This window comes from Microcaecilia unicolor, chromosome 8 (assembly GCF_901765095.1).
Source record: "Microcaecilia unicolor chromosome 8, aMicUni1.1, whole genome shotgun sequence".
In the NCBI taxonomy this organism is placed as follows: Eukaryota; Metazoa; Chordata; class Amphibia; order Gymnophiona; family Siphonopidae; genus Microcaecilia; species Microcaecilia unicolor.
Genome location: NC_044038.1, coordinates 160,666,732 through 160,688,831, shown reverse-complemented (window position 1 = coordinate 160,688,831; position 22,100 = coordinate 160,666,732). Strand labels below are relative to the sequence as shown.

General features: G+C 42.1%; 1 long non-coding RNA gene across 1 annotated transcript in view; it reads left to right on the top strand.

Moving 5' to 3' along the window:
* The window catches only part of LOC115475799, a 22,444-nt gene extending 13,224 nt beyond the window's left edge, over window positions 1–9,220 (top strand). The window contains exon 3 of the long non-coding RNA XR_003943103.1: window positions 9,113–9,220. This is a non-coding gene — a long non-coding RNA (uncharacterized LOC115475799). The remainder of the gene's footprint in view (window positions 1–9,112) is intronic.
* Window positions 9,221–22,100: the final 12,880 nt, after the last annotated feature.

The window sequence follows — 22,100 nt, the reverse complement described above, 5'->3', positions numbered from 1 at the left end:
CCATTCCACTCATTATTTTATACACTTCTATCATATCTCCCCTCAGCCGTCTCTTCTCCAAGCTGAAAAGCCCTAGCCTTCTCAGCCTCTCTTCATAGGAAAGTCATCCCATCCCCACTATCATTTTCGTCGCCCTTCGCTGTACCTTTTCCAATTCTACTATATCTTTTTTGAGATACGGAGACCAGTACTGAACACAATACTCCAGGTGCGGTCGCACCATGGAGCGATACAACGGCATTATAACATCCGCACACCTGGACTCCATACCCTTCCTAATAACACCCAACATTCTATTCGCTTTCCTAGCCGCAGCAGCACACTGAGCAGAAGGTTTCAGCGTATCATCGACGACGACACCCAGATCCCTTTCTTGATCCGTAACTCCTAACGCGGAACCTTGCAAGACGTAGCTATAATTCGGGTTCCTCTTACCCACATGCATCACTTTGCACTTGTCAACATTGAACTTCATCTGCCACTTGCACGCCCATTCTCCCAGTCTCGCAAGGTCCTCCTGTAATCGTTCACATTCCTCCTGCGACTTGACGACCCTGAATAATTTTGTGTCATCGGCGAATTTAATTACCTCACTAGTTATTCCCATCTCTAGGTCATTTATAAATACATTAAAAAGCAACGGACCCAGCACAGACCCCTGCGGGACCCCACTAACTACCCTCCTCCACTGAGAATACTGGCCACGCAATCCTACTCTCTGCTTCCTATCTTTCAACCAGTTCTTAATCCATAATAATACCCTACCTCCGATTCCATGACTCTGCAATTTCTTCAGGAGTCTTTCGTGCGGCACTTTGTCAAACGCCTTCTGAAAATCCAGATATACAATATCAACCGGCTCCCCATTGTCCACATGTTTGCTTACCCCCTCAAAAAAATGCATTAGATTGGTGAGGCAAGACTTCCCTTCACTAAATCCGTGCTGACTTTGTCTCATCAGTCCATGTTTTTGTATATGCTCTGCAATTTTATTCTTAATAATAGCCTCCACCATCTTGCCCGGCACCGACGTCAGACTCACCGGTCTATAATTTCCCGGATCTCCTCTGGAACCTTTCTTAAAAATCGGAGTAACATTGGCTACCCTCCAGTCTTCCGGTATTACACTCGATTTTAGGGACAGATTGCATATTTCTAACAGTAGCTCCGCAAGTTCATTTTTTAGTTCTATTAATACTCTGGGATGAATACCATCAGGTCCCGGTGATTTACTACTCTTCAGCTTGCTGAACTGACCCATTACATCCTCCAAGGTTACAGAGAATTTGTTTAGTTTCTCCGACTCCCCCGCTTCAAATATTTTTTCCGGCACCGGTGTCCCCCCCAAATCCTCCTCGGTGAAGACCGAAGCAAAGAATTCATTTAATTTCTCCGCTACGGCTTTGTCCTCCTTGATCGCCCCTTTAACACCATTTTCGTCCAGCGGCCCAACCGACTCTTTGGCCGGTTTCCTGCTTTTAATGTATCTAAAAAAGTTTTTACTATGTATTTTTGCTTCCAACGCTAATTTCTTCTCAAAGTCCTTTTTTGCCCTCCTTATCTCCGCTTTGCATTTGGCTTGGCATTCCTTATGATCTATCCTGTTACTTTCAGTTGGTTCTTTTCTCCACTTTCTGAAGGATTGTTTTTTGGCTCTAATGATTTCCTTTATCTTACTGTTTAGCCACGCCGGCTGACGTTTAGTCTTTTTTCCCTTTTTTCTAATACGTGGAATATATTTGTCCTGAACCTCCAGGATGGTGTTTTTAAACAGCATCCACGCCTGATGCAAGTTTTTTACTCTGCGAGCTGCTCCTTTCAGTCTTTTTTTCACCATTTTTCTCATTTTGTCGTAATCACCTTTTCTATAGTTAAACGCTAGCGTACTTGATTTCCTAGTTTCACTTCCTTCAATGCCAATATCAAAACCGATCATATTATGATCACTGTTATCAAGCGGCCCTCGTATCGTTACCCCCTGCACTAGATCATGAGCACCACTAAGGACTAAGTCTAGTATTTTTCCTTCTCTTGTCGGCTCCTGAACTAGCTGTTCCATGAAGCTGTCCTTGATTTCATCAAGAAATCTTATGTCCCTTGCGTGTACAGATGTTACATTAACCCAGTCTATATGCGGGTAATTGAAATCCCCCATTATTATTGTGTTGCCCAGTTTGTTTGCGTCCCTGATTTCCTTTAACATTTCCGCATCCGTATGTTCGTCCTGGCCAGGCGGACGGTAGTACACTCCTATCACTATCCTTTTCCCCTTTGCACATGGAATTTCAATCCACAGTGATTCCAAGGAGTGTTTTGCTTCCTGCAGAATTTTCAATCTATTTGATTCAAGGCTCTCGTTAATATACAATGCTACCCCTCCACCAATCCGATTCACCCTATCACTACGATATAATTTGTACCCCGGTATGACAGTGTCCCACTGGTTATCCTCCTTCCACCAAGTCTCAGAGATGCCTATTATATCTAATTTTTCATTTAGTGCAATATATTCTAACTCCCCCATCTTATTTCTCAGGGCACAGACTGTAGAAATCTGCCCAGTACTGTTCTTGTACTAAGTTCTGAAGCTAACGTCGAAGCCCCTTAAAACTTACACTCCAGTCCATCCCTATCTATTCAGTCACAATCAATGCATATACCGTAGAAGTCTGCCCAGCTCCAGTTTTGTATCCCCAATTACCGGCGTTGCCACCCAATCTCCACTGAGATTCCATGAAACCATTCCTTCTAAACCGGATTCCTTTGTGTTTATCCCACGTATGTTTGAATCCCACCACCTCCCACGGGAGGGCATTCCACATACGATTTGAGGATACAATGGGCTATAAACAGGGCTTTTTTTGTGCTGGCATCTTTCTTACCCCCATGTGGTGTGCCCGACAACCCTCCCTTCCATACTCCTCAGGTCTAGGATGCTCCCTCTCTCTCCCGCTAACACTCTGGTTCAATTCTGTAAGAAGAAAGTCTGCACAGCACACTTACTCGCCTGAGACCACCTGATCTTCTGCACTGGCTCTGGAACAGCTCTGTATCGCAGCCCACCCCCCCACCCCCTTCTGATGTAACTTCCTTTTTCCTCAAGGGTGAGCCACGGCAAAGGGACGTTCTACTGTCAGTGGAAAGGATCAGGCCTCAGGACAGTCAAGGACTCTGTTTCTTATTATTATTATAGAATTGCTCCAGACAAGAATGTTAGCAGGAGAGAGAGGGTTTGTCCTGGTCCTGGGGAGGGACTTGGCTTCTCCTGAGGAGAATCGCCGACATGGATGGATGGATGGAGGGGGAGTGCAGGGGAGAGAGGAGAATCGCTAGACATGGATGGAGAGGAAGGAGGTGCCACTTAGGTGCCCCGATATAGAAATATTTCTTTATTTACCAAGACTTGATATCGCACAGATCACATTAAATTGCAGAAAAGCAGTTAATAATTAAAAAGCCCAAATGAGAGCAGAAAGTGCAGAAAGACAACAGATAGAAACAGGAAGAAAGGAACAAAAGGGTATAGCTGAGAGGCTTTGGAGTTTAAATGCTGAAAGTTTGACTAAATTGCCAGGTTTTAAGTAGTTTGGTTTTTTTTAACAGGATATAAGATGTGCCGTGGATTTATTTGAGTTTTAATGGCTACTAACTGAGAGGGTTTTCTTTGATTTACACCAACCAGGAGCATTATTTTAAGTGATCCAGCAGAAAAAAAAATTGAAATAAATTTCAAAGAAACATTAAAACCCAGTAAAATTAAAATAGAAAGCATACAAATATGTGCACACACCCAGTGAAATAGCGTGAGGCAAGTAGCCATTGATACCTGTCAGGGGCTAGTCTCTTTGTATAAAAATTTCCCACATTTTGTAGGTTGTTGGCATCCTGCCTCCCATAGAACTGTCTTCCAGCTTTGGATGTGTCTGATGCTTAAGCAATACTTTCACCTTAGGATGCCATGGAGATACAAAGAACTGATTAATGTACTGCCACTTCGTTACAGATAATAATCCTGCATGAAGGCTATTAATTCATTAGAGGACTCAAGACACACAATGGCTAGTTAATGCTAGATGACCTTATGTTTCAGGATAATGTGACTGAGCAGGCACGGTTGAGCTGTAGTCTCCTAAGTGAATGAAAAGCACATTTTCTAGATAAATGGCATCCTTCCACCATATCTGTTCATCTTCCCAGAAAAAGCATCAGTCCTGGCTAGATTGTTCAAATATCACCCCACTTGTCGCTTCTTTCAGTTTTTAATGCCACAGTTCCTTTTTTGTGTGTGTGTGTCAAAATACAATTTATTATTTTACATTTTTCTGGAATGCAAACCAAGAAGTTCATCAATGAATTAATGGAGCCTACTTACCGGAATGCACATACACATATAAAATGAAAGATAAACCTCACCCCAAGAAGTACTTTCTGTGTCCTCTGAAATATCCTGAAAATTTGGATTTCATTACCTGCTTTTTTTCAAATCTGACCTCAAGGTAACGTACAGGTACAGTAGGTAATTCTTTGCCCAAGGTAAGATTAGAATCTAATCTTTGCACCTAGGGAAATGGAGGGTTATGTGATTTGTCCAGGGTCCAGCAGAAGACAAGATTTGAATATTGGCTTCACCATTTCTCAGGCTGTTGCTCTAACTACTAGGCCGACTTCTCTACTTTGCTTTTGAGTGGTTAGGACACCGTGCATAAAAGATATCAGAGAGACATCAGGGCCAGAACTAGAATGGAGAAACAAGGCACTGTCCTAGGAACCATTTCTTTGCAAACCTACTTCTGATCTTTAGGGAGGGGCACTTTGCTGTTATTTCATATGGTGCTGCCCCAGAAACAGAGAACAAAAAAAGGAGGATGTAAACCCTCACGTAAACAAAAGCAATGGACATGAAATTGAGGACACCTCAAAGAGGATATCAGGAGGACTTAGCCTAAAAACTACCCGACACGGCCGTGTTTCGGTACCAAGGCCTATATCAGGGGTCTAGTGGATCTCTTGTGTTGTGGCTGGTTGGCTTAACCAAGAGAAGTGTAGCTGTGTGACTTCCAAAATATGAACAAACACTGTGCTACAGAACACCGTGGCAGCAAATCTCATCTATGACGTCAATGATGCCCCAGAAACAGCATCACCTAGTTCTTGCACTGGGAGACACACATACATGGTGTGATTGCCCTAACATGGCAGATTAACCCCCTATATGTAATATTATGAGACTACAACTAGGGGTCAACGGCACCATTTTGAACCCAGGGCAGTGCTGGTACAGAAGAAGGAACTGCTTTCACCCTAGACCACTGGACTACCATAGCAACCCCTAGATAAATCCCAGGGGGGTCTGCTCTGGATGGGAAGTGGGTAGGATCAGGAGGGATCATATTGTGTTACCGAGGAAAAGCTGTGAAAGGCAGGCACTGCATTACATGCTCCGACAGACACTGTAGAAGTCTGCCCAGAATTGGGAAGCAAAACCAGTGCTGGGCAGGCTTCTACAGTCTATGCCTTGATCATAACTGAATAGATATCGATGGACTGGAGTGTAAATTTTAAGGGGCTTCGACGTTAGCTTCAGAACATTTAGTACAAGAATGCTGAGCAGACTTCTATGGTCTGTGCCCTGGGAATGGCAAGGACAAACTTGGGTATGCATATAAAGTATCACATACCATGTACAATGAGTTTATCTTGTTGGGCAAACTGGACGGACCATTCAAGTCTTTATCTGCCGTCATTTACTATACCATAAGCGCACCTACTCTACCTGCCAATGCATGTAAGACGGTATCGATGCGATAACTGTCTGCCTTATTTGCTGGGGGGGGGGGGGGGAATTCTATATATGGTGAATAAAGTTGTACATACAAATTTGGCCGTGTAGCCACATTGTCTTGTTAATCAATTTAGTTGCACGCACAATCGGTGCCAATTGGGCGATAACAAGCAATTGTCAGCACTGATTGGCACTAATTAGAATTTATACGTGCAACTTTCTAAGTGTATTCTGTAAAGTGATGCACAAATTCTACAGCACGGATCTCAAAAGGGCGTGTGGCCATGGGAGGGGTATGGGCAGGCTGTGGGCATTCCTAAAACTTACATGTAGTATTATAGAATATGCCCAAACTGCACCCAAGTTAGGCATGGGCATTTACACCAGCTGTGCCTACATTTTGGTCGCAGGGATGGGTGTACATGTATTCCATAAACTGCGTCCAACTCTAGGCAAAGTTTCTAGAATAGCACTAAGCGCAGATTATTTTCAGCGTCCTATGTAGAATCCCCCCCCCCCCCCCCAAAAAAAAATGCTGTTTTTGCTCTTACAATGGGAGGATATAAAAGGAAATTTAGAAAAGAAAAAATAGAAATTAAAGCATTACAGACTGGATATCAATTATCTTAAAGAGCAAAATATGAATTTACTCTCCCACCGTCCTGTCAGTAACCAGAAAAGCTGAAAGTTAAGGCTTGAAGACATATTTAATAGACATATCTAATGATGCATTTACAAAGGTAACAGACAAAAAAAAAAGTTGCACCAACTTGGAGAACACCTGGTTTCATTAGCAAAAATTGCCTACGACAATGTTAGAGATAGCAACATCAGGAAAAAACTTGTATTTTATAACCCCCAAACAGTTTTTTATTTTTAAAGTACATCCTCATAAGCCAAAATTTATTAGGAGCCAAAGCAACTGTAACTAATAAGGTAGATGCTGCAACTTCCTCTGAGTCTGGAGACTCCAACCCTGTAGAAATATCCAAAGCTGTCAGATTGCCCCTCCACCCTTCCAGGTATATAATACACCTGAGAAAATGGCAGAAGTTTTATCTTCAGAAATACCCAAAATCTCCATCAAATATCGTTTCAACATATCCTTAGGAAGAACTGTATTTAAAATCGAGAAAAATTCAAAAAACAAAGAGTACACCTTGCAAAAATTTCCAAAGCTTCACATTTAGATCTTAAGTTAATAACATCCTTCATAAGCATAGGCTGTAGAAGTCATTAATATCCTTTTCCATTGAGTCAACTCGTCCAGATAGTATCTTCACTTCAGAATCAGAGTTAACCACTTTGGCTTCTACCTGATTAATCTTCTGAGAGAGGGCATGAATCTGAGGGGGAAAAAAAATAAAAAAATAAAAAAAAAAGAGTCTTTTCCAACTCTGATATTAGGAACCATAATGAATCCAGGGTCACCTTGCCAGGCTTCTTCTGCAAAAAATTCAGGAATTTTCCTTCTTTCCTCTTAAGAATCTGTAGTTATCTAAAGCCCTCAAGACCTTTCTTTTTAAGGAGTTTTAGTAATTTGCTGTAATTGAGTTTTTGGAAAATGTATACTTTGGTTTAGACACTAACTCCTGATGTTTGTTCAGTTTTTGTCCGTTATCCGCAGCGAACTTTGTGGTGTTTTGCGGGCTATAAGTCTGTATTAATAATAAATATTCTATAATCTGCAAATGCAAAATGTGCATGCAAGATTCTCAAAGTAGGGGGATGGTCGTTGACCATTCTAGTCACAATCCTATTTGCTCACCAGACAATCCTCCCAGACAGCTATTAATATGGAATTTGGCTGTCTCCCTTTTGTCACATCACTAGCATCTGTATTCTGGGAGGAATAAATATAGAGGAGGAAGGAGGAGGAGATAGGAAACAGCTTTTAGTTTAATTAAGTACACTTGTGCACGGGGAAGAGAATGAGAAAAATAGTTATGAACCCCAAATTAAAGACTCTCTCTTGACTACTTACAATACTGTATGCAAAACAATGAAACATGTTTATGCCAAAATGATCTTCACTACTGTCAATCCTTACGCTTGCAATCAATGCCAAATGTTCAGTCATTTATTCAAAGGGAGAAAACAATAACAGAATAAAAGATTTCTCTGCCCGCCCCTTCCTTCAAAAGGGACTATTTTTCCAGAAGAGATGAGAAGCAGTCAAAAATGGAGTAAACTAGATTCCTTTAGGAGAAGGATGGATTCCTTAGCCATAACCTAAAAAGGACAAGGAACAGTCCCAGTACAGTTGGCAACTTAGGCCAGCAAAATAAAATAAACACTGGCAACTATCCCAGCATGGCATAGGTTTCATTTCTGGTTTATTTTCTGAACTTTCAAAAGAAATAGCTTGATCTAGTAAGGGCCTGCTGCTGTTTTAAAATATTTATTTCATTTGTATCCCACATTTTCCCACCTAATTGCAGGCTCAATGTGGCTTACAATGTACTGTCAAGGCAATCACCATTCCAGCGTAAAAGATACAACTGGAATTACATAAAGAACATAAATGACATAATAGAATTAAGCAGTCATGTATAGAAAGAAAACATACAGAATATCAGGTAGTGGAGATGCGTTACAGTTCCTATTATTGATCATTGTGGTATGCCTTGTTGAAGAGATAAGTCTTCAGTGATTTACTAAAGTTGATTAGGTCGTAAATTGTTTTCAGGAGATATCAACATTATTTCTTAGTCTTTTGTGTCATTCCCATCTAAAATTATAGAAAACATTAATATCCCTCATTGTAGTGCACATTGTTCACAGAATGCATGTTCTAAATCCCAAAACTTGTTCTACCAAGAGGAAGATCCTGAAGCCCCTGCTCCTACCTTGCCCTGCTGAGAGAGGTTTAGCCTGCCTGCCTTCAAATGGGCAGGATAGGGGATGTCTCCTTCTAAGTTTTGGAAGTATGACAGATCTTGTGCTAAGTTTTGGAAGCAAGTATGACAGATCTTGTGTTTTAAGAGCCAAGGCGTAAATTCCCAAAAGGTCGCCAAAATGTAGATGCTGGGATGATGCACAGAGTATGAATTCTGTAACAGCAGTTCCTTGTAGAACTGTCTTCATAGAATACCAACAGAAGTCCACAGTTGAGGTGGCGGTAAGGGCTCCCATGCTAACCGGGCAGCACATGGCACTGCCCGATTACCGCCAGGTACACACCGGTGCTATAAAAATACAAATATTTTTATACTGCTAGATATGATGCGTGCTGGGGGTGGGAACTACCGCCAGGCTACTGAAGCAGCCTTTTAGCGAGCAGTAAGCCCGCGTTGGACTTATCACCGCTTTGTAAAAGGACCCCTATAGGTTCCATCTTTGCTTATGCCCTATACTGTCTACTAAAATGTTCCATTACGTATTGTGTTGACATTGTAAGTAGTATACTATGCCATACTTTGTATTGTTATTGGAATTTTTTACTGCTGTATTTGAATATTGCTTATGTTTGATTTATTCTCACTGTACACCACCTTGAGTGAAGTTCTTCACAAAGGCAGTAAATAAATCCTAACAAACAAAAAACAGGAGCAGTGCATGGACCCCTTCTTTCCCCAGCAACAAGCTCTCCCCCCCCCCCCCCCCCAACCTGCCCGCTTGGGAAGACATCTCATAGCCCTTATTTGGCAGCTTGATTTATGATAGTACCACAAGACAACTGCTACAAGTCATTTGGCATCATTTTGATGGGGGGAAAATAGCTCCTGTCCCAGCTTCTAGATACCTGGAAACCCTTCAGTACATCCCAGAGAGCCTTCAAAGGGAGTTTAGGGTGGTTTAAAGATGTCTTCTTGGGAGGTGGGGGGGGGGGGGGTTCTTTGCTGAGGGGAGGGAAGTCTGCACGACACTTCTGTTAAGGACCAGCCCCTTTAAGATATTTTGAGGGAGAAGAACATTACCGCTTGTGAGGTTAATTGCAAATTGCGTTATTCATTTACTGCAGGAGTTACTAACCTGTGGTACTGAATTACTACAGTTACTGACTCCTGTAGTAATTTAAATGTAGCAAAAATAAAAAACAAAAATCGATATTTTACTGCAGGATGAGGTAAAGTGTGCTTGCTCGAGATAATAGCACGCTAAATTTTTTTTCTATTTTTTCTTTTTTTTAGGGTGCATGTCAGAGGCAGAGAGTGTACTAACCAGTTAGTACGTCCGCATTACTGCGCGCTAAGGGACACTTTTTCTAAGCTGTGATAAAAAGGGCACTGAGAGGAGGCCATTTTTCTCATGCACTGTGTCCCTTTTTTACCACAGCAGGTAAAAAAGGTTGGGTGAAAAAAAAAAAAAAAAAAGACATGGCCATGCAGTAAGATTGCTTTACTGTAAGGCCATGCAGAAAGAAGCACTTCCTGCCACCCATTGAGGTGGCAGTAAGGGCTCTCATGTTAACCCGGTGGTAACCAGGCAGCGCACAGTACTGCCCAATTACCATTGGGTACACTCCGGCGCTACAAAAATAAGTATGGCGCACTAGGGGTGGGAAGTACCGCTGTGCTGCTGCAGTAGCCCTGCGGTACTTCTACTATAGCGAGTGGTAAGCCCGCGTTGGGCTTAGTAAAGGGAGCCCTTAATTTGTTAAAGAGAAAACTGTTAAAACAGGGGGGGGGGGGGGGGGGTTACCCAGTATGTTTTCCACTGTGTGCATAAAAACTCAGCCTGAGCTACAATCAGAAGTCTACAGCAGGATAACAATTTTGAATACTGCACCTTGTTGATTTGATGCTGTGATACCACGTGGAACACAATATTTGGTACATGTTTACCTTCAAATATGACCAACATTGGCGTAAAGGGATCACGCTAGCTTCTACCCCCAAATAAAAGTGATAAAGCATTACAATGAGACAAGGAGGAACATAATGGGCAATGATGCTTAACTCATTCAGCACTAACCTTGCTCATTTCCATAAATGGCCAGCAACAAAAGTATCTCAAACAAAGATTCAATAATGTATGTTTCATTAGTTTTTATTTAGGCATAAGACTTCCTTTCTCCTCTTGCTTGGATAGTTTGAGATCCAATACTTTATTACAAAATCGTGTCAAACTGTAAGAGACTAGAGAGTGCAGGGATTGAAGGGAAGCTCCCTGATGCTAAGAGTCAAATAGCAGAGGACCTCCATCTTGACTATGTACGAGTCTGTTTTGTGCTTATTCAAATTTCCAGTCTTGGGTCTAAGGCCTCAGATCTCTCCAGTTTGCTACATAGTTCTGTACTATGAAGACATTCCTTGTCTAAAAGCTTCCACACACATTTTTGAATTTTGCTGAATCTCACTCTCTCCAAAGGAAATTATTATTAGGATTTATTTACCTCCTTTTTGAAGGAATTCACTCAAGGTGGTGTACAGTAAGACTAGATCAAACATGAGCAATAGGCAATTACAACAGTAAAAATATTCAAAAACAATACAAAGTATGGCATAGTATACTACTTAGTATGTCAACACAGTACGTAATAGAACATTTTAATTGATAGTGAAGGGTAAATCAAAGAAGTAACATATAAATAGGTAAGTAGGAAGAGTTAGAAAGCAAGGTGATTGATTTAAAGAAAGTTGAACACGCATATCCAATGTGACACCTGCCAATGAGCCTTCTCTGAAGTAGCCCCTGTATTCTGGAAAAAACTCCCAAAAAGGCTTTACTTAACATAGGTCTATTTCAGCCAGCAGGTGAAAGCTTGGCTCTTCTGCCATACCTTTAATGGAAGTGTAATGGCATCAGCTTATTATATTTTGCTGGATTATATATACACCAATATATTTGTGCAGCTTTTATATATTTGACACTGCAGCAGAGAAAATAGTTTCATTTCAAGCCCCTCTCTCCCCATCCCTTTTTCTGGGAACTTCTGATAGCAGGGATAGTTAATTACAAACACTTAACAAAGACAAAAGAGAGATATATAACTCTCTCTGCCCTCCCACCTAAAAGGACTGAACAAAAGCATGACTAAGGTGGGTACCTGGACGCTCATCAGGACATCTCTGAAAACCAAAGACCCAAGAGACCGAAAGTCTGGAATACCCCATTGAAGACAAAGACTTCAGAGGGGAAACCATAAACAGGACATTTGCTTGTCAAAGGTATACCTGCCCCTCCCATCAGCTTTCAGACATGTGCAGAAAGGAAGGACTTATAATGTGGTCATGTGAACAGACTACATTAACCATAATGCCTTGCAAAATATCCAGGACATGCACACACCATGCTTCTCTGCTAACATTATAAAAGGCCTGGAAACAGCCCAGCTTGCTCTCTTGGAACCTGACTCCTCTTGGGACCTGCTGCTCTCTTTGGGGTCCGCTGATGCCTTGCTCCTGAAACATGTGCTCATCAATCAGCTGGACCACAGCATGCTTGTAACAAGGACTTGTAAGTAACATAACTTTTGATCTAGACCTGCTACTTTGCCTTACTTAAGCACAGATTATCTGTAAAGATCTCTTAAAACCTACCTCTCGTGTGCAATTGTATATTAAATCAACCTTTTTGAAGCTAAAAATACGGTCTCTTTGTGTTCTGAGTATATGGTATCTTTTATATATACTTAATCTATTTAATTTATTGCAATTATCACCTTTGGTGATTGGTGGAGAAATTAATATCCTAAAACTTATAAATACAGCATCTGCTCTTAAATTATAAACAGTAGCGAGTGCTCTCGAGCTATTTTCCCCAAAATAAATAATTTCTTGTAACAGAAGGAGCGACTAACTAACTAGCTAGTCACACACACAAGGGCTCACACTGGCTGCATTTAAGCTATTTTAATGTGCATTGCATTGACATTGGAAGTAGCAAAGTATGTCATAACGCAGCAGTTCCCAAACTTGATCCTGGAGGCACCCCAGCCAGTCAGGTTTTCAGGATATCCATAATGAATATTCATGAGAGATATTTGCATGCACTGCCTCCACTGCAAGCAAATCTCATAAATATTCATTGTGGATATCCTGAAAAAAATAAAAAACACTGACTAGTTGGGGTGCCTCCAGAACCTGGTTTGGGACTATCGCCCATAGCTGCCAAGAGGGGGGGCAGGGGGGGACAAAATTCCACGGGCCTCCAAGGGGGGGCCCGGCGCCGCAGTCCCACCTGCCCTCCATCATCGACCATCTGCCACCGGGCCGGGCCCCCTGCATTGAAATCACAGAGCCTCTCACCTCCGTGTGAAAGTGCTGTAAGCAGCAGATTGCCTCCCTTTGTGCCTCCTTCCCTCCATTACAAGGAGGAGAGAGGCGCTGTGATTTCAATGCAGGGGACCTGGCCTCTCGGCGGCCATGCCACAGCCATAATGTATATTTTAATTATTGAGGGACCCCTTTACTAAAGCTTAGTGCACACTAATGCACGTGAAATGCTGTGCATCCTATTTCACCTACAACTGGTCTGTTGACTCTTATTTCCACATACCCCGAACCGAGTAAACATTGCAACCACAATCCTTTTTCAAAAAAAAAAAAAAAAAAAATAAGAACTCCAAGTGATGGCTTACCAAAGCTTTGTATGCAGAACACATGCAGTGTTTGAAAGACTCCACTCATTTATTAGGAGAGGTTGGAAAGAATAATTTAAATGTCCCTTATAAAAATACATGGATTCCCACAGATCCAAAACATGCACTTGTAAATTCCTTTCATCCTAGAGTTCAGCATTCTGAAGAGATGCAAGGAAAAAAAAAAAAAAAGAAGGTTATGCCACCGTCACTCTCATAAATCCAAAGAAGAACAATATTACTAACTGCAGTACCAATAAGTAAGATACGTTTTGCCTATCACACTGTAGTAATTCCTTTTCTTGGTTAGGTTGCAGTTGCACAGGCAGAGATAAAGATGAATGCATACACCACGCCTTTTGGGTGAAGAATGTCATAGCTCTCCCTAAAAACATAAAATGGAGAGGTGCAATAATTGGAGTAGAAGGTTCAGCACAAGGGGTAAGTGTAGCATGTTCTGTGTTCTTCATGAAGGGATAAGTTCAAGCGACCATCAGAGCATGATAGTTGTGCTCCATAACTGTGACTACTGCGTACTGTGGTACTTCCCAAACTGTCCTTGTGACCCAACAGCCAGCTGGGTCTTCAGGATGCTAAATAAAGTAGTATAATGCATAGTGGTCTCAATTCCACCAACTAAGAGAGTTATACAAGTGAGAAAACCTGCCAAATCTAAGATTTGACGTGTTCTGCCAACTCTACCCCCCTCACTAGGAATTTTGAAGCCATTCTGCTAGATCTTTGGGCGATATTTACATTTTATATGGCAGGCCTCACCAGTGTTAGATGTTGCCTGGAATGGAGGAGGGTTCAGCCTGAGTATTATTAGGATTATTTTGTTTAAAACAAGGGCAAGAAACTCCTGGTTCTTGAGGGCCACAATTGGTTTCAGGATATCCCTACTTAAACACACTAAGTCGACTTGCTTGTACACACACTACCTAAATTGTATGCAAATCTCCAACATACATATTCATTAGAGATATCTTGAAAGCCTGCATGTGTTCTGCTTGCAAGGAAGGAGGGGATACGCTGTACCTATGAGCTCTGCTGAAAATATCCGAAGGGGACGTAAGGAAAAAGCAAATGGCCTGTCACAATGTGAAATGAACTTTGTGCGTGTTTAAGTGGGTGCCTGGGAGAATGTCTGCTCCTAAAACTGCCTAGGCGGAATCTAGCAAAAGCTGGAAATAAAGCTTGGTTTTCAATTCTATTTTCCACAATCTTTCATGTAAAATATGGTGAATGCGATCTATGAGGAGGATGTAGTGCTGCATGTGTAATTTTAAGCAAAAAGGACATTTTCTGGGACTTTTCCGCTAATTTCTGAACCTTAAAATCTATTGCAAAGTCAAAGAAAAACCACAAGCTTCATGCCTTTCCTCCAATGGAATTAGCACTTGGCACATACTCAAGCATGTCCCTTTGCCCCTAATTACAGATGTTTCTGATGGCATCTAAAGGTTAAGGAGGGCCAGATTTCAATGAAGCTGATCATGTACTCCCGATCCAGAGATCAACTGTACTGGAGCTGGCACGTTGGTGGCAGCCATGTACAGTCCAGCAAGAACATGGAGACCTAGTAAGTTGGATATTTGGGCAACATCCTCTCTCGGTTTGGAAATGGTTTCGATCAGGGGTAGGCAACTCCGGTCCTCGAGAGCCTCAGGCAGGTCAGGTTTTCAGGATATCCACAATGAATATGCAGGAGATAGATTTGTATACCATGGAGGCAAGTGTATGCAAATCAAGTTCATGCGTATTCATTGTGGATATCCTGAAAACCTGACCTGCCTGCGGCTCTCGAGGACCGGAGTTGCCTACCCCTGGTTTAGATTATTACTAAGTTTTATGGTAAATTGTGAAAGATAGAGAGGCTGCATGTTGAATTAAGTAACAGATCTTGCATGCTAACCTTGCTGTGGGAGTTGAATTTGTTTCCAGTCCTTGAGGGTTGCCAAAGAGTCAGATTTCTTTAATGAACATGCAGGAGAAAGGTTTGCGTATAATGGAGGTAGTGGGGATGCAAATTGATCTTATGAACATTCATTAGAGATAACCTGAAAACCTGACCTTCACCCAAAAGTGAAGACCAGGGCACTATGGTGATGGAGAACCAAAGAAGAAGAAAACAACAACTGACTTGGATAAGCAGCCAGGCTACATCTTATAACAGAGAGGAACAACTGGGCAGACTAGATGGGGGTCAAGTTGCCTTTTACAGCTGCAATCTACTACGTTACTATATTAAATCAGGGACCTCTGAGTTCATATAAAGCATACATACATTAAAATGTCGGCATCACCCCACATGTTTGACACCTCTGTAGCCTTATCTTTCACATGCCCTCAAAATCTAACTATCAAACCAGTGAAACTGAAAGTACAGTACAAGGAATGAAACACCCCCCTCCCATATCCTGTAATTTGCAATTCTGCATCATCTGTTTAATCTTTGAAAACAGCCTGTGTGCAGCTACCTGCAATCCTATGACCTGCCACGTCTTCTGCAGCCAGCTGTGCAACTGTATATCTACAATGTGAAAGTAAACTGCAGCAGAGTCAATGCAAGGGTACTGGGAGCCACTGGTGCCCCCAGTTTCAGCCCACTTCTTATCAGGTGGTGGCTTTTGCACAGTGTTTCTTCCCAACAGTGGTGAGTCTAGGAGAACCTCCTCCATGCCTTTCCATCATCTCCCTGTGTTTCTTCTTCCCCTCCACCTCCCCATGCCCATCACTGTTGTGCATATAACTTTTCAAAATGTCGAGGAGAGCGAATCTTCCTTTACCTTTCTTACCTCTTATCACCACCAACCTAATTCTCTCCTCTTGAAACACTTACTGTACCTGGATTTAACTTACCTTGAACTACTACTGAAAAGATGTGGGCAACATCCAAATCCAAACCCCTCAGGTGTCCCACCCTCAATATCTATTCCTCTTGCCCTTTTCCTCCAGTAATTGCCCCCTATCTACCCCTTTCTCTAAAGATCTGCCCCTGCCTCTCTCTAGTCATCTAATGCTACTAATCAGGAAGTTAAGGGGCGGGAAGTAGCAGGCTTTGAGCATACTCAAAGCTTCGGCACCAACCAACTGTGATGCTGTATCAGCCAAAAGAGTTACTATGCCACCTCAGACTAGTGATCCAGGGACGACGCTGAAGGGGGAATCTGCTGCTCCTTCCCATTGCATCAACCATGGGAAGAAGGAAAGGGGGGAAAATGTTGAACAACACAGAGAAGGTGGGGAAAGAAGAAACAAGGGACGAGGAAGGAGAGAATCACTTGAACAGTAACCCCAAGTTTATTTTCAAAGTTAACCATTTTCCTTCTTTTCTGTTATACTCAGTTTATACTCGGATAGATTTATATTTGAGTATATATGGCAAGTACTTAAGCATCACTATACTGGGACAGAACAAAGGTTCATCTATCCCAGTATCCTGGTCACAAGTACCTGGCAAGATCCCAAAATGATAAAACAGATTTTTTGCTGCTTATCTCAGATACAAGTAGTGGATTTTCCCAAGTCAACCCTAATAATGGTTTATGGACTTTTGTTTTTGGAAATTATCCAAACCTTTTTTAAACCCTGCTAAGCTAACTGCTTTTACCACATTCTCTGGCAACAAATTCCACAGTTTAATTACACATGGAGTGAATAAATATTTTTTCCAATTTGTTTTACATTTACTACTTTATAACTTCAGTAAGTGCTCCCTAGTCCTGTTTTTGGAAAGCATAAACAAATGATTCATGTCTACCCATTCCACTCAGGATTTTATAGATACCTCTTATCTCTTCCATTTCCATGTATAATCACTGATTTTTATGGAAGGAAGCTTCCAAGTGATACCGCTTTTTTTCTGCGCATCTAAGTTTCTGAAATCGCTGCTCTAGCCCTATGTGTTGGCAAATATATATGTATTTGCCATTGTCCTTATATAGATCTTACCAAAGGCCCTACATTCAGTACAGCCTTTTGTAAAATACTCATGGAAAAGTGAGAGTCCTAACCTTGATGTCCTAGTACCCATATACAGCAAAATGGGGCTTTAAATGTGAACTAGAGTTTCCAAATCCTTGCTACAGAATTTCCCTATGTGTTGCCACAGAAACCTGGATATCAGGGGTATAATTTTTTTTGGCAACTAGATGACAACTTAGCTTAACAAAATCTGTTTTATTTTCTTGGCCTTCAGCCCGTATTGCCACAGGTCAAACAATAAAATCTTTGAACTCCGAGACTTAGAAAACCACTCGATGGTCCCAAATGGACATACTTTATGGACAATAAGTCAACCTGTAGTGGATTTGTGCCATGTTCTGGAATCATTACAAATAATCCAATAAAATGTATTTAGTGGTCATATTTCTTAGCAGGTGAGCTAGCACTTTATTCCCAGTTACAAACAAGAGGTTGGCATGAAGGTCACTGATTAAGGACTTCAAAGCAAACTGCAGTAAAGATTTTTTTTTAAGAATAAAATGATCTCACAGGAAATCAGATCTTTTCAGACACACAACAAACATGCAATGAAAACATTCTAAGCAGTTCAAGAGATCCAGAAAATTTACCGTACTGGAAAAATAAAAAGCAGTAAATAAGGGGGACTTTTACTAAGGCACACCCAAAAGTGGCTTGTGCTGGTGTAGGCATAAGTACATAACTGGGAAAGACCAAAGGTCCATCAAGCCCAGCATCCTGTTTCCAACAGTGGCCAATCCAGATCACAAAAAAGTACAAAACATTTTATACTGCTTATCCCAGAAATAGTGGATTTTCCCCAAGTCCATTTAATAATGGTCTATGGACTTTTCCTTTAGGAAGCCATCTAAACCTTTTTTAAACTCCAACCGCCTTTACCACATTCTCTGGCAACGAATTCCAGAGTTTAATTACACGTTGAGTGAAGAAAAACTTTCTCTGATTCATTTTAAATTTACTACATTGTAGCTTCATCACAGGCCCCCTAGTCCTAGTATTTTTGGAAAGCGTGAATAGACGCTTCACATCTACCCGTTCCACTCCACTCATTATTTTATAGACCTCTATCATATCTCCCCTCAGCCGCCTTTTCTCCAAGCTGAAGAGCCTTAGCCGCTTTAGCCTTTCCTCATAGAGAAGTCGTCCCATCCCCTTTATCATTTCCGTTGCCCTTCTCTGCACCTTTTCTAATTCCACTATATCTTTTTTGAGATTCGGCGACCAGAATTGAACATAATATTCAAGGTGCGGTCACACCATTCGAGGCATGCGTTTTGGATACACGCTGGTCCATTTCTTGAGCACATGTGGGAAAAAGGATTTTTTTTTTTTTAATGTGCCAGAAATGGCCGTGCGGCAAAATGAAAACCAGCCCGCGTCCATTTTTGTCCTGAGAGCTTACCGCCACTCACTGACTTAGCGGTCAGGTCTTGCGTGCTAACAAGTCAGTAAGCGTCTACCACACACCAACAGCCGATTACCAGTGCCCCACAGTGGAAACTAGAAAATATTTTCTACCATGTGTTTTGGGCGCACACAAATGGAACTACTGCTCAGGGCACACAGTCGGGCGGTAGTGCCAATTTGACATGCGTTGGACGCGTGTAGACACCTACGTGCCTTTGTAAAAGGGTCCCTACATAAATGAAATCTTTAACCACATTATTGCTCCAAAAATAACTGCTAAAGGATGTTATTTACTAAAGCATACTAAGCAGTTTAATATTGGAATTAGTGCATGCCAGGGGCGTGCTGCCTTGCCCCCTCACCGCTCCCCCCGCCACCCCCCCACCCACTGTTGCAGCAAAGTACCTTAGCTGGCGGGGGTCCTCAACCCCCGCCAGCAGCAGTCTCCGGTGCCACCGCATTGCTTGCTCTCTCTTCTCCCTCACGTCCTGCATGCTCCTTCAAGTGATTTCACTAAAAGGAGTGTGCAGGACACGAAGGGGGAAGAGAGAGCAGGGCAGGCAATGCGGTGGCACTGGAGACTGGCGCTGGACAAGACTTCAGCTGGCAGAGGTTGGGGACCCCTGCCAGCAAAACCAGGGGCCCCGGCCCCCCATGTAGCTACACCACTGGTGCATGCTGTGCTATTACTTGATGGTATGCCCTAATGGGGCAGGGAGTTGACGTAGACTGTATCTCAAAGTTAATAAAGGTATTTAATGTACATTAACTGTTAACACAGTAGGGGGCCCTTTTACTAAGCAGCAGTAAGGCTACAGCATGGGTAGGGTGCACCAAATTGGCACTGCCACAGGGGTAGTGTGGATGTTCTGCAGTAGTTCTGAAGTTGGTACATTATTCTCTACCATGGGGGGGGGGGGCATTCCCGACAGTAATCGGCAGCGCGGCCACATTGATTACCACACGAGTAGCATATGAGCCCTTACTGCTAGGTTAGTGGATGGCAGTAAGGCGTCAAGCAGTAAATAGCCACACACTACTTTTAAATTTGAGCACATGACCATTTACTGCCCCATTAAAAAATGCCTTTTTTCTCAGCAGTGGTAAAAACATGGCCCAGAGTGCGCCCAAAACACATGCCCAAGGTCACATTTTAACTGCAGCTTAGTAAAGGACCCCTAGATAAGGCTGATCAGTTAACACCACTTCAATAGGCGTAGATAACTGTACGTGTTGTAGATCGTGTGCAGCAAGTATATTGTTTCTGCATGAACAGTTATGGGAAGATGCTGGGAACGTCCCCGACACCAAGGTTCTGCCATTTTTACATGTTAATTTTGGCAATGAACAAGCAGTAGCTGCATGAACTTTACTGCACTTTAGTAAACAGCCCTGAGTCTGCAAATTGAGCAGCACAAAACAGTTTCTACGTGAAATACAATAGCTCAACTGATGTCATCCTTTAAAAAAAAGCAGCCAACAGCAAATGAGGATAGTATGAATATGATTAATGGTGGCTTTGAGTAGTGTAATTTATGCGGGTAATATAGGATGCAGGAAACAGCAATGCCTCCCTAATGATCACATTTGTCTTGTAATTATCTCTAAACCTCACTTTTGCTCCAGCCCACTCCCTCTTTCCCTAAGACACACCTGCATAGATCATGCTGGTCTTATCAAATAAAGTTACTTGTTTTGAACCTGAGACTTCAGTAAATTCAGCAATATTGTGCAATGAGTGGAGGAGTGGCCTAGTGGTTAGAGCACCAAATCCCGCTGCTGCTCCTTGCGATCTTGGGCAAGTCACTTAACCCTCCATTGCCTCAGGTACAAATTTAGATTGTGAGCCCTCCCGGGACAGAGAAATACCCAGTATGGAACTCACCTTGAGCTACTACTGAAAAAGGTGTGAGCAAAATACAAACAAATAAAATAATAATCAAGAATTCATATTCATGGCGCGATTACTGCATCATTGTGCTGTAGTGTCAGCCAAGCACAGAGACATTAAGAATGAACCAACTGGGCTGATACTCAAAAGGGTTTAACTGCCCTGTTTGGCACTGAACTGGCCAACCACCAATAATCAGCAGCTTTTAATATCTCCACTAACTAGCTGTCTCCTAACCGTTAGGTTGGGAGGGGCAGTCTGGACAGGGATCTTGGGCAGAGCCAGCACTTAGCCAGTTAGGGGCAAACATTCAGTCTGCTTAGCAAGTGCATAAAGTTAGGGCAGCCTTTTTTCTGATCTAATTTTAAGTGCCAACTTAACTTCCAGGTAGCACGCAGCCCAGGCATTGAATGAGCAATGGGCTAGAAACCGGAGGGGGGGGGGGGCCTGGTTCATATCCCACTTCTCCCACTGATGCTCCCTATGACTTTGGATTTCAGACACAAAAACGTTTAGCCTGATATCGAGCTACAATGATCAGTGGATTTTTTAAAATGGCAGTTAAGACATTCTGGGTATTCAGCACTGGTGTCTGGATAATGGCTGGTACCGAATATCCAGACAGACGTGATCAGTAGCATTACCCAGATAGCAGCAATAGCTTATCTGGATAGCAAACTGAATGTCACTGTTATCAAGATAACTTTGGGGACCACCCATGCCCCGCCCTATGCGGCCAGTGCTGGTTCCCTCACTAATGACTTTCAGTAACACTATCTTTAAATTGCCACTGATCATCAAAGATGGACCTGCTCAGTCACACAAGTGTTGCTATTAATGCCTTTTTACCTTGTTTACTGGGTTGATTTACTTCATTCAAACTCTTCTTATAAAATGCACAACTTAATGTTGTTACAGTTTCCTTCTATCAGACAACTTAGATATAAATCTACATTGAATTCCTCATTATGTACTAATTTACTAAGGCACGCTGGCATTTTTAGCACCTGCTAAAAATAGGCAAGCGCTAAATGCTAAAGACGCCCATGTATTCCTATGGGCGTCTTTAGCATTTACCATGCGCCTATTTTTAAACACGCGCTAAAAACGCCAGCGTGCCTAAGTAAAAGACCCCTATATTACAGGCCGCAGTAGTGTGGAATTCAATACCTTTGATACTTTGTGTTAGTTCAAATTATTTGACTTTTCTAAAAAAAAACCTGGTTATTTGAAAAATTTTATGAAGTTCAATTTTGTTCTTTATTTTGAAAACTAAATGCATTTTCCTGGAAAAGATGATTCAGTTCCACTTTATAGATTCCACAAAGAACTGGTCAAGTGTTTGCGGACTAAAAGCATTCTATAGTATAAAAGCACTGAATAGCATTTCAAATATTGATGCATATTTCTGAAGTCATTCCTGGAGTACCCCCTTGCCAGTCAGGTTTTCAGGATATCCACAATGAATAGGCATGACATTGATTGGAATGCCCTCCCGCGGGAGGTGG